This window comes from Meles meles, chromosome 10, assembly GCF_922984935.1.
Source record: "Meles meles chromosome 10, mMelMel3.1 paternal haplotype, whole genome shotgun sequence".
In the NCBI taxonomy this organism is placed as follows: domain Eukaryota; kingdom Metazoa; phylum Chordata; class Mammalia; order Carnivora; family Mustelidae; genus Meles; species Meles meles.
The window spans coordinates 81,779,280-81,792,524 of NC_060075.1; the positions used below are offsets into that span (position 1 = coordinate 81,779,280).

At 37.0% G+C, this 13,245-nt stretch overlaps 1 pseudogene; it reads left to right on the plus strand.

The window, feature by feature from the left end:
• The first annotated feature begins 10,818 nt into the window (after positions 1–10,818).
• On the plus strand, positions 10,819–11,063 carry LOC123951434 (annotated as a pseudogene).
• Positions 11,064–13,245: the final 2,182 nt, after the last annotated feature.

The following is a 13,245-nucleotide window of genomic DNA, read 5'->3' on the forward strand; positions in this document are numbered from 1 at the left end:
CCTCCAGAATGGAGAAAAGTAAGACTCTTAATACCAAGAGCTGATGAAAATGTAGTGTAACCAAAATTATGTTAATCTGATGGTGGGAATGAATAAAATGGCACACTTTGGAAAAGTTTGGAATGTCTTATAAAATTAGAAAATTTCTTACTTTTCCATCAGTTCCACTAGAAATTTATCTGAGATGAATGACAATTTTTGTCTACACAAAATCCATTCAGTGAATGTTCACAGCAGCTTTATTCATAAGAGCTACAATTCAGAAAATGATTCAAATGTCCATCAAAAGGTGAGTGGGTTAACAAATTACATTACATCCCTACAATGTGATGCTATCCATAATTAAAAGGACAGACCTCCCAAAAAATTAAATAAATAAGTAAATAAACAAAGGAAAGACCTCCTAAAATATGCAAAAATATGAATGAGTTACAAATGCATTAACTGAAGAACCAAGCCAGACACAAAAGACCATATATACTGTATGATTCTATTTATATGACATTCTAGAAAAGACCAAACATTAATGACAGAAAATGGATCAGCGTTTGCCAGAGGCTGGGTTTAGGGGAGTAGAATTGATTGCAGTGAGGCTCAAATGGACTTTTTGGAGTAATGGGAAGTTGTCAGTATCTTGATTTTGGTACTGGCTACTATATATTTACCACAGTTCACTAGACTATGCATTTAAAGGGATAAGTGTTACCGTGTGAAAATTATCCTTCAAGAAATGAGAGAAAATATTTTACACAGATGTTATATTCAACTTTGTACTAAAAATATACATATTTGTATAAAATAGAATTATACTTACATTTTACTAGAGAAAATAGACAATACTATTAAATCCAAAGCAAGTGTCAATGATAAATGTATAAGTTACACACACACACAAAAATAAATGTAACAAAGTTGTATAAAAACTTCATGTAGGAAACTTGCAACTTTATCGAAATCTTTTAGGGATGATCTAGATAAATGGAAAGACACTATATCCATACATTTTTTAAAAATTACTGTTAGAAAGCTATCTGGATGCCTGGGTGCCTCAGTTGGTTAAACGTCTACCTTTGGCTAAGGTCCTAATCCCAGAGTTCTGGAATTAAGCCCCAGATCAGGCTCCCTGCTCAGCGGGAAGTCGGCTTCCCCCCTCCCCCCCCCCCCCCCCGCCCGCTGCTTCCCCTGCTTCTGCTCTCTCACTCATACTTTCTCTCAAATAGATAAACAAAATCTGACCAATAAAAAAAAAAAAAAAGATGTCAGCTCTCCTGGTTGAGTCATAAATTCAAGTTAAATTTGTTCATTCAGCAAATATGTACTGAGTACCTATCTTTGCCTAAGCATCTACTGTTTTAGGTGCTTGAGATGTACAAATGAACAAATCCAAAAATACCTTTATCAGTTCTGAGTTTACAATCTATCGGGTAGGAGATGGGTAGGTGATAGGGAAGTAAAATAACAATAGGCATATGTATACATAAACTTCATAATATGATAGAAGGTGATACTCTACTATGAACAAAAAGTAGAGGCAACTCAATGAATAAAAATAGTGGGGATGGAATTGTGACAGGCTGCAATTTTAAAATGGAATTTTCTTTAAAATCCACTAATCTGCTCTGAAATATATGTGGAAAATGAAGTGGATCAAAATAACTAATTCATTACTGAAAGAGGTATAGAAACTGGAAAGATGAGTTCTATCAGACATTATGACCATTTTAAAGTTACACTAATAAGAAAGTATTGTATTGGTGACGGTACCCAAGGAACAGAATAAAAAGCCCATAGATATACCTGAAGATGTATAGAAAGCATGTAAGTAAAGTAAGAATTGATTATTTGGTTAATGGCCTGTGATAGAACTCATCTTCGCATATACAGAATAATTTCAAATGGATCAAGGGGTTAAATAAAAAACACAAATTATTTGAAGAGGCAATATAGGGACATTATGAAACGGTTCCAGCAAATTAATACTAAAAGTGCTACAATTTCTTAAGGAGGGCTAAAAAATGCAACTATATTTAACAGCTTTTCAATTTCACTATAAGTGTCTACTTTCTTAGTAATCAAGAATAAGTGAGTTAAATTCGTAGCATCATTCCACATTCACTAAAGCAAAGTAGAAACTGGTAATATCTAATAATAGCAAGGATGTGAAACAGTGATTACACAGGAGTTGAGAGTGATCTATAACTTCTTTGAAAAGAAAACCATGATGCCTAATAAAATGTTTGAATATATGGTCCTCAAGGAATGTTCATAAGATCATGATTTTAAATGAGTTAGAATGCAGCAAATTCACATTGGTTCATCTCAGGAACATGACATTGGGTATGCAAAGAAAATTACAGAGGAAAGCCAAAGTATTTATTACATTAAAATAGATTTCAGAATCAAGGAAAAGAAAACATGTTTATGGAAGTAAACATATATGGCAAACTGTATATCAAAGAATGATGAACACAACTTCTTGTGTTTACTCCTTAGAGGCAGGGAAGGAGAGTTACTGGGGAAAGGCACATAGGGTCTTCAAACATTGAAATAGTCTATTTCTTAAGATTCATCATGGGTAGGGCATTTCTCTCTCTCTTTTTTAACTATGATGAACATTATATATATTCTTTTGTATATATATTTAAAATTTTTTAAAACAAGTATCGAATATATGTTAGCCATCCAATTTATACCCTATGGTCATCGTACACATTCCATCTTATAGATATATGAAACCTCATTAAATATTGGGTTTGCAAAGGTGAAATTCGTACTGTTTTTGAACTAAAATTGAAAAAAAAATTTTTAATGGAGCCAATTTAACCTATCCTGGAGAAATAAAAGATGCCTTAGAAAATAAGTCCTATTAATACAATCAAATGTTCCCATTCACTTTCCAATTCATATAAATTATAAAACTGATTTCTCTCTTCTCTACATAGCCACAGCAAAATTATATTAATAAGTAATTCAGTCAGTCATAACAGAAATTACAATAGGAGTTAAAGCTTGCTGAATACCTACTGTGTGTTCGTACCTTTAAGTGAGAGAGCATAGCAGACAAAAATCTCTATCCTCGTGAAGCTCACATTGTCATGGGAGGAGAAAACTATTAAATAAAGGATATTACATCATATGTTGGAAGGCAAGAAAAGTTAAGGAGAAAGTGGAAGCCCGGAAGGGCAAAGAAGTGTAGAGGTAAGGGTAGGGTAAATTTTAAACAGAATGACTAGGAAAGGCTTCCCTGAGAAGGTGACCCTTGAGCTGATGACCAAGAATGTTAAATGGAACCCTGGGGGAAGAGCATCCAGGAAAAGGAAACAGTTACAGGCTCTGAGGTAAGGATGAGAAATGGCGAGGGCACAGTAGATGGATGGAGAAGGGTCATGAGGGGCAGTGTAAGAAACAAAGTCAGAGAGGCTGTGGATCATATGAGACTTACAGATGATGATAAGAGATCTTGATTTTACTGTAAATGAAACCAACAAATTGTACTCATTGTATTTTACAGACATATAACAGGCTCAACAAGAAAGTAAGGAGAATTAACTGAAGTTGGACAAGGCAGACAAGTAGGGCGACTAGTCAAAAGACTCAGAGTAATCCAGGTAAGTGAGGATGGTGCCCTGGACCATGTTTTAGCAGAAAGATGGTGAGATTTTTGTATTTTGAAGCTAAGACAGACAAGGCTTACAACATTCAGATGAAAATGTTTGAGAAAAAGAATCAAGCAAGGGTGAGTCCAGTGCTTTTGTTCTGAAAAACTGAAAAATCAAGTTGCCATTCCTCTACTCTCAACATGAGGAAAACTGCAGGTGTAGCATGTTGAGAGAGAAAGATCATGAGTTCACTTTATTCAGTTTGAGATTTATATATGAGCCTGGGGTTCAGAGACAAGTATGGGCTAAAGATATAAATGTCAGTTAAATATATGGTGCTCAGAGTCTTTAAGGGAGTGTGAGCAAGATAAAAAACATAAGGGGACAGTGCCTGAGACCTGGAGTTTTCCAATATTATGTCTGGAGAAAAGAAAAAAAAAAAACAGCAAAAGAGTAAGGGAGTTTGGTTGGTGATGGGGATTGGAAAAGAACCAGGAGTGAATTTTGTCCTGCAAATGCTGGAAATGTTTCACACAAGAAAAGAGTCACCATCTATGGCAGATGTTACTCATAGGCAGAGTAAGATGTGGATTGAGAACTGACTGTTGTATTTACCAGTATGGAAGTAAGTCACCAGTGACCTTGATAAGTCTCTTGATGGAGGGCGGTTTTGGGCAAAAGCTATTTTGAATGGATCCAAGAGAAAAAAGAGAAAGGAATTGAAAACAGAAAAGGTAGGCAACCACCAAGAGTTTTATAAAAACAAAAAGAAATAAGACAGAGAAATGTGGGGTTGAGTTTTTTTTTTTTAAACAATGGGAGAAATCACAGCATATTACCTATGGCCATGAGAATGAACAATACAGAGGCCAATTAAATGAACCATGTCCCTGAGCGGGCAGAGGAAGTGAAATCTGATGTTCAAGTGGAGAATGTGGCTTTCTAAAGGAGCACAGACGTGCAGAATCAAAAAAGTGAAGGTTGAGAATAGAGTGTTGATGATGGTACACGTATAGATTGGGCGAGACTGGGAAAAGATGGTGTCTCTTCAAAACTCCATGATCAAGAATCACAGATACTGAGAGTAGAAGACCAAATAGATTCAGAATGTGGGATAATAGTATTGCTCATGTGGCTCCAAGAGCCCACTTGAAGTTAGCAGTCATGAAGTTTAAATGAGAGTGATGAGTAGGGTGACATGTTTTTCTTCTACTCAAACTGACAGCGGTAGAGGTAGAGAATACAAGAAATGGAAGAGATTTGTGGTATATGAAAGAGGACGATTAAAGTTTGGTTGTGGACTGTAAACCGATCAGGGAAGTGAGTGCATGAGAGAAACAGGAAGAAGTAAAATTTTTATAGGATTAACAGATTGTATATATGGGTTTGAAGTATTGTTTGCCCAGAGAACAGGCACTTAAACTCATCAGGGTTCACAGTGACTGCTGATAAGTTGTAAGAGATATACCTTTTTGTTGACTGTTGCCTTGTTTGGACTTTTCAATCATTAGGTTCAGTGTTCTGCACTGTTTCGTGTATTTCTGAGCATAATATACTCAAAAGTTATTATTACTTTGTTTAGCTTTTACAGCTAACAGTTTAAAGTTTATATAGGCATTTTATTATATCAAAACATTGGTACTCTATTTCTATATAAAAATTCTTATTTTAAGTCTTAAAAATAAGTTTTTCTTTTAATTTTGAATCGAAACATAGCTGGTATGCAATGTTACATTAGTTTCAGATGTAAAGCATAGTAATTCAATAACTCAGTATGTTTATGGATAATGTTTATGTGTAAAGTTGACTGAATGAATAAAATGCTTCAGGTTAAAAAGGAATCAAATAACACTGAAATGCCATAATCAAAATATATAAATGTATGCTTCTTTGAGACTTTAAAAGCCTACATTATAGCTATAAATGCCATAATTTTGAAGCAATTGGGAACACACACTGTATTTTAAGATATTTGCAATGGCTGTAATACGATTTGAGAATATCTGATTTCTGTATTTGCCAAAACCACAAGGACTATTAATTCCATGGTTTATTGTCTAAATTTTCAACAGAAGAAAACCCTAAATTAATAAAAAATGAAGATCAATTTTTCACCATCCAAATTTCATAGGTAGGCTGCATTCCATCTAGTGGTAATCCTTGGGTTAAGGGTTAAAAGCTGTGTCTGTAGGGCATTTATGTCGTCTTCATTCAGGATCACTTTAAATAGAAGGAGGAAAAAGTGTGGAGGTCTGCAAATTTAGGTAGGCCTGGAAGTGGACACATAGTACTTTCAGTCAATCCACTTGAGATAAATCAATCATAGGATGACATCCAACTACAAGAGACCAGGACAAATGCAACCCAGTCATCTATCAAGATGATGAAAGAACAGGGTCAGAAGACAGCAAGCAGAGTCTGCCACCAACAACCATTATCCTACTTTTCCCACATTTCTGCTTCCCAATCCTCTTTGGCGTGATGTTTATTTTATTTTGTTTTTGAAGTCCATTTTTTCTTGCAGATATGTCCCTTCCGGGTAGTCTCTCCTGTGGAAAATCTTTTAATTTTAGGATTTTTGGAGGAAGTTGTACTATAAGGGTCAGTAATTATACAATTTGAAGACATTTTTATTATTGAGGTTAATTGGGGTGCAGTATTACTTTTAGGTGTACAACACAGTGGTTTGACGTAAGTATGCAATGCAAAATGGTCAGCACCATTTACCATTTACCATTTACCATTTACCAGTAAATCTGGTAAGCAAATTGTAAGGATCTACAAAGATCCTACAATATTATTGCCTATACTCCCTATCCTGTACATTACATCCCCATAACCTATTTCATAACTCAGAGTTGGAACTTCTGAATCTCCTACCCATCTTGCCCCGACCCCCCCATCTTTCTGGTAACTACCAATCTGTTCTTTGTATCTATGAGGCTGGGTTTTGCTTGGAAGACATTTTTAGTGTCATATAGTACAAGCAAATGCTGGGAGATTATTCCGAGGTAAGGCTAATGTTAGTATATATGTTCCAGCGTATTGTCTAAGTTGGTCTATTCATCTTACTAAGTAAAATAATTCTTGAAATAAGTGTGCCATCTGCCAAACTGGAAATTAACTTTGTATAAAATTGTTGAAAAAATTATCTCTTATCTCAGGTATTTATATATACACACACATATACACACATACACACACACACATATTACTTTTACCTTTTTTTGCTTTTGACTCTAAATCACACAGATCTACTTTTCTAGATTTATACAAATTAGTAGATAACAAAATAATCTCTTAAACCCAGTATGATTATCAGGTGACCTTCTAACATTACCTAAGGCAGAAGTAGCCATTTTGCGTGGTAATGATGGCAGTCCGTCAGATTATTCTACTATAATCTACTGTACCCAAATAATTGTGCCTTCTGGAATTAGAGGGTGGAAGGGGGAATTAGTCTTTATGACTTTTTAGTTACCAGAACATTTAAGCTTGAAAAAATATTGGGCACCTGAACTTTATCTCACTTGTTATGACCTCAAATAAAAATGAAGATATAAGAAAAAAGGGTAAAATGAGCTGATGATACAAGAGAAAGTTTGTTGCCAGGAAATCAGTTCCCGGGTATTGATCTGCCTGAGGCCCATTTTTACTTCATCCAGGGCAGAGTCATATTAATCAATGCTTATTTTAGTGGTTTGTTTAGTCTGTCTTTAAAATCATGGGTCTTTTTTTATTTAATAGGGAATGATGAGTGAGGTTTTTTTTATAATTATAAATAGAACATATTCTCGGGGCGCCTGGGTGGCTCAGTGTGTTAAAGCCTCTGCTTTCGGCTCAGGTCATGATCCTGGGGTCCTGGGATCGAGCCCCACATCGGGCTCTTTGCTCAGCAGGGAGCCTGCTTCCCTTCCTCTCTCTCTGCCTGCCTCTCTGCCTACTTGTGATCTCTGTCTGTCAAATAAATAAATAAAATCTTTTAAAAAAATAGAACATATTCTCTTAGATCTACTTAGCATTGATAATTTCATCACTATACCTGCATCGGTGTTTTTTTTTTTTTTCTTTTTCTTTCTTTTTTTTTTAAGATTTTATTTTTATTTATTTTATTTATTTTTTTATTTTATTTTATTTTATTTTTAATATTCTATTTATTTGACAGAGAGAAATCACAACTAGGCAGAGAGGCAGGCAGAGAGAGAGGAGGAAGCAGGCTCCCTGCAGAGCAGAGAGCCCGATGTGGGGCTCGATCCCAGGACCCTGGGATCATGACCTGAGCCGAAGGCAGAGGCTTTAACCCACTAAGCCACCCAGGTGTCCCAAGATTTTATTTTTAAGTAATCGTTATACCCAACGTGGAGCTGGAACTCACAACCCCAAATTCAAGGGTTGCGCACTCTACCGACGGGGCCATGCAGGTGCCCCTGCACCAGTGTTTCTTCACCTTTTTGTGAAACTATTCTGGAAATTTGGTAAAAGCTATGGACTCTTTCCCTAGGAAAAAGTACATGTACACAAATAGAAATTTTGCATAGAATTTTGAGGTGTTTACTGACACCCCAATATTCTTCCAGAGGCACCCTTAGAGTTCAAGCCAGGACCTGTTGAAAAACCTGCTTCTACATTTTCATGTAATGTCAAAGAATCTGAGAGTAGCAAGACCAGTTCTCTACATGTCACGTCTCTAATTTGTTCATTGCGCTGGTCTCCCCACTAGGAAAATGATCTGGGTGCTATTTTCTTTTTCATTCTTGGTGAATATATATTAACTACATCTTTTTAGTGTAGTTTAGTTCTCACCGATCCAAAGCAGCAGAAATAAATGATACTGTGCATTAGCCAAAATAATGCATTATTCACAAGGCATATAGGCTGAGGTCACATGACATTTGAAGCAATGTAAACCCTAATTATATTTTAATTACTGTTAATATTAAATTGTGTGCATTTTTCAGCACATATTATCCTAGAAGAGACAGAAGAAGTGTGTTGAAAGATGGAAGGCATTTTGCATGTATGACAGGATGGTGAATGGGAATTTTCTGGTCATCTCATGATTGGTGACTAGATCCCAAAGCTGAGAACAAAGAAGTACCAAGCTCCCACTTTCTAAAGAGATAACCCCCAAATGGATGTCAGAATCCTCTCTGCAGAATTCACCAAGGGATCAGAACTAGCCCCGTAAGGCGGCAGACTAGTGATAGCACAACACAGCAATGACTCAGCCCGCTTCGGATCCAAACCTAGTCACACAGCTGAGGAACCAGGTGGAAGCTGGTCTCCCCACCTGTCCGGCCCTCAGGAAAATGGGAACCATAGTAATTATGAGAGGAGTCCTTAAACAGTTCTACCTAGCACATAGTCAATGCTCAATGGTACTTATATCTAGTATTTAGTAAGTACTCACTATTTTCTGTGCTGCAAGGTCTTCCTTTTTAAATACCTATTTCATTCAGCTGTCATGAAGATTAAGGGCCAATGTAGATGTAAATGAATATAAAAGTACCTGACCCCTGGTAAATATATTAGCAATAAATGCATTATTTTGTCCATAATTCATACAACTATCCCCTCCCCCACCGTGTGTGTGTGTGTGTGAAAGAGAGATGAGAGAATGTGTAAAAAACTGAGAAGTAGAAGAGACAGAGTTGACGGCATGGGTGTGGTGAGCCCTGTGGTAAGGGAAGGGTGTCCTTTGCAGAGAGTAATTCGATACAGAAAAAAGTCGTTCCTCCACCTGCAAAACAAAGTGAGAGGGAGGCTCCATTAAAATCACTCAGAGATGAAGTCTCCCTAGATGGAAGCAGGGACTCCATTTCCTTATTGAGTGTTAGGTTAGCAAAAGCCTTGCTGATGCGCCATGTTGCTGATGTTCTTCCTCACTCCACTGGGCATCGGAGCATCCTTTATGTATCATGGCCAGTGATGCTCTGCTTTCCCTCACTCTCAAACCACATAAGCTCTCTTGAATAGGCACACAATGTTCTTCTTTATAGAACTTACCGGAGTTGACACTTACATATTTATGTTGGGTTTATTTGTTTAATGATCATCTAGCATAATAAGACATAAAGTTCATTAAGACAGAAACTGTATTTTCGTATTTCCAGTGCCTACCTCAGTGACTTTGCTCATTGGTTAAGTCTTTGATAAATTTTGGGTAAATAGATGATGCAAGTTGGAGGATAGAATAATCACTGTTCAAGTCTTGGAGAGGTTCCCATGCTCTAAAAGAAATACAGTACTAGATTAGTTTAGCTATGAAAGAAAAAGATTAATTCTGGTTAAATGATCAGAGGAGGTTTATCATGTAAGTGTAGGATTGGAATGAGAATTTGAAGAAAGGTAGAGGGCAATAAAAAAATTGAAGGGGAGAGAAATAAAAGGAAACGTATGTGTGCTAACTATCCTGGATTGTAAGTAAATGAATTTGGGAAAGAAGAGAGCATATTCTATGGAAAAATAAAAGATACATCTAGAATTGTGAGGAATTCATCATAATATATCCCCTTCAATGTGATGCTAATTATTTGGATAACTTCCCATAGGGAGTGGTTAGGTATTGAAGTTTTAAAAAGAGAAGGATATGAGACATATATCAGACCACGTTAGTATAGAAAACCAAAACTAGTTTCAGTGTTTTGAGTAGAAAGTAACTTAACAGAGGATTAGGTAATTTTAACATTGCTGGAAGAGTTGGAGAAGTGAGCTCCATATTGGGCCTCTAGAGCTGGCTCTAAAATGTTTCTCGAAACCCACGAAGCTAGAAAATAGACACTAAAACTCTGCAGACAAGTTTTAAAACTGATGCAGAAAAGAAATCCATGTCAGTATGACTGATTACCAACAGAAACCAAACAGGTCAAACATACAAAATATCTCCTTATTATTCCTGCTTTTCAACTATCACATCATGGCATGTAATTCACAAAACCTAGTAAGGAGCAAGAAACCCAGCAGTGGAGCTTCCAAGTTAGTGAACACGTTGATGTACTAGGATGGGGTGCCCCCCCAGAGAGGGCGTGGAAGCTCTCCCCACCCCCATTCTTTATTCTGTGCATCTCTTCCATTTGGCTTTTCCTGAAATGTATCCTTTACAATAAACTGATTCTACAAGCTGAATCTAGAAGTTTCTGAGAAGAGCATTTGAGTTCCTACCAGGGCTTCTTGCAATGCAATACACTAGCAGCTGCAAATGCAATCCTATCACACCTTCATGATGTTTCCCTCGGCCAGAAATATACTAAGGATCTCAGGAATAGAAGCATTGAGCAAATTATGGCAAGACAGAGCCACATGAAATACTCACTGGATTTTCTCGACAAATATGCTAATGCCACACCAGCCAGAAGAACAACTTACTGTGTTGTTGTGTGGATGTTTAACATCACACAGATTGGAGTAGAATGGAACCTGTCCCCTGTTGGTGGAGTCACCTCAAAGTAGTGAAAACATCAGTAACCATTATAGTTGCCATAACACAGAATTGTACCAAAGCCAACTTGTCATTTAAGCTACTCTTACTACTCATGGTAGCGCAAATGAAGAAGTAAAGTACACTTGAAACCTTAAAAACAAACAAACAACTAGCACCACAGAAATCGAAGAAATGTAGTCTTGGTTTATCTCCATCTCTGTCTCCACACACTGTCTATGTCTCCCCCAGCTATGGGGAGGAAGACATGAAGTTTGCTAGGGTCAACTCACAACACCTCACAAGGAAGTTTTGTTATTGTTGTGTTTCATTCAGTGTCAATGTCCTAGCTGACTTGAAGTTAAGAGATGGATTTCGTGAAGTTGGTGAGGGAGGGAAAAGTCACCAGTTGACCCCAGTCCACGAATCTGCTTAAATGTGATGCTTTCAAGTAAGACACAAAATCCAGCTGACCTAATAGATGACTTTCTCTTTTCTGTATTGCTACATAAATTTATTCCCTTTAAAGTACATAATCAGTATGTTTAAAAAATTCTTTAGAAGCTGAACTTGGACTGTGGTAACACTTCAATTCTTAGTTAAAAGAGACATCAAAAGCACAGCGTACCTTTTGAGTTGTTTCCCACTGAAAGAAGGAAGAGGTAGAGAAATGTAGGCAAAAAACATAACTAACATTGGAAAGCATACAAAGATATGGTTTTAGCTTTTCAAAAAAAAAACAAAACCCAAATATTTGAGCTGATCACAAATACTCTGTTTTAAAATATTATTATAAAAATACTGCCTATTAGTATTACATGGCACCCACATTTGGTTAATCACCAATAATCCATTCATCTAGTCGATGTCCAGGCATGGCCGGTCCACTGCCTACACCCCAGCCTACATTTTGCTTTTTACAGTCCTTCCATTTGGAAGTGAAAGTCAGGATCCTTGCCAATAAAACAACCACCTCCAATGTTTTCAATATTGCTGCCATCACCCTGGCAACACAGAAGACAGGACATAAATAGTTGCTCTGCCAAACATATCTCTTGCCTTGTTTTACTCGTGGGAGTGAGAATTGTCAAGGCAAGTTTATACCAAAGTTAAAAGTAAATTCTGACTTACAAATGGCCAGATTTTCTAAAAAGTGCATCCGCGTTTTATGTAGACCATTAAGTGGAAGTGTAAATAAAATATAAACTCTATGAGGACCAAAAAGATACTTGTGTTTTTCCCCAGCCTTGAGCAGAAATAAATGCTCTGTAAATAGTTACTCAGTGGACTAATTTGTTCAGTGCAGGCATGGGTTTCTCAAGTCAAAGCATATAGTTCGACATTATTTACATCACTGTGCCAGTAACATTAAAATATAGCTTTTTAAGATTTTTTTTATTTTTAGGTGAACTCTCTGCCGCATGTGGGACTTGAACCCATAACACAGAGAACAAGTTCCATGCTCGAGTGACTGATCCAGCCAGACATCCCTAAAACACCTTTTAAAAAATCATAGTCCAGCATATTTTTAGATGATGGAATTATAAATGGGTGCAAAGATTAGTTTCAGATGAATTGTCTTGTATATAATTGGACATAATATTATAGAATACCATCGATGCTCTTGACACTGAATTGAGTGCTTTTGATATTTTGTAGCATTATAGGCCCCTCCCCATCTACCCCGTGCCACATGCAACAGGTTATTTTGCAGATAAAACCTAGACTCTAATCCAACAGCAGAATTGAGCAGGATTACTCAGTTTGTCAAAGGAGGACAAGACATGAACCCTATTCATCAAAGCCTGCACCCGTTTTTGTCCCCAGACTGCCTCCCTTGGTCTCTATCCTCAATCTCTAGAGTTGTTTGGACCTTTCTGGAGTTAAAAAGCTAATCTAGCAATCAGACTGTTGTGCTGACCTGGCTTCACTTTCTTAGGATACCTGCCGTCATCTCCCCCCAGGAGTGATTTTGGCACCTTTTCCATAACTCCTAGACTTCCCACTTTGAAAGAAGAGGGACAGTGGGAAGCAGAGCATTCTGGGATTTCTTGCATGTTTAGGGGGAGTCTTTTTGAAAGTAGAACTGGCTTTTGTAAATGGTTTGAGAGAAACATGTGTATGGTAGATTTTGTGTCACCCTAGAAGGAGTCTAACCTGATATTCAAGAAGCCATTCAATGAGAGTGCAAGGGGGCGGGGGAAACAACGCAGTACATCACTGATCTCC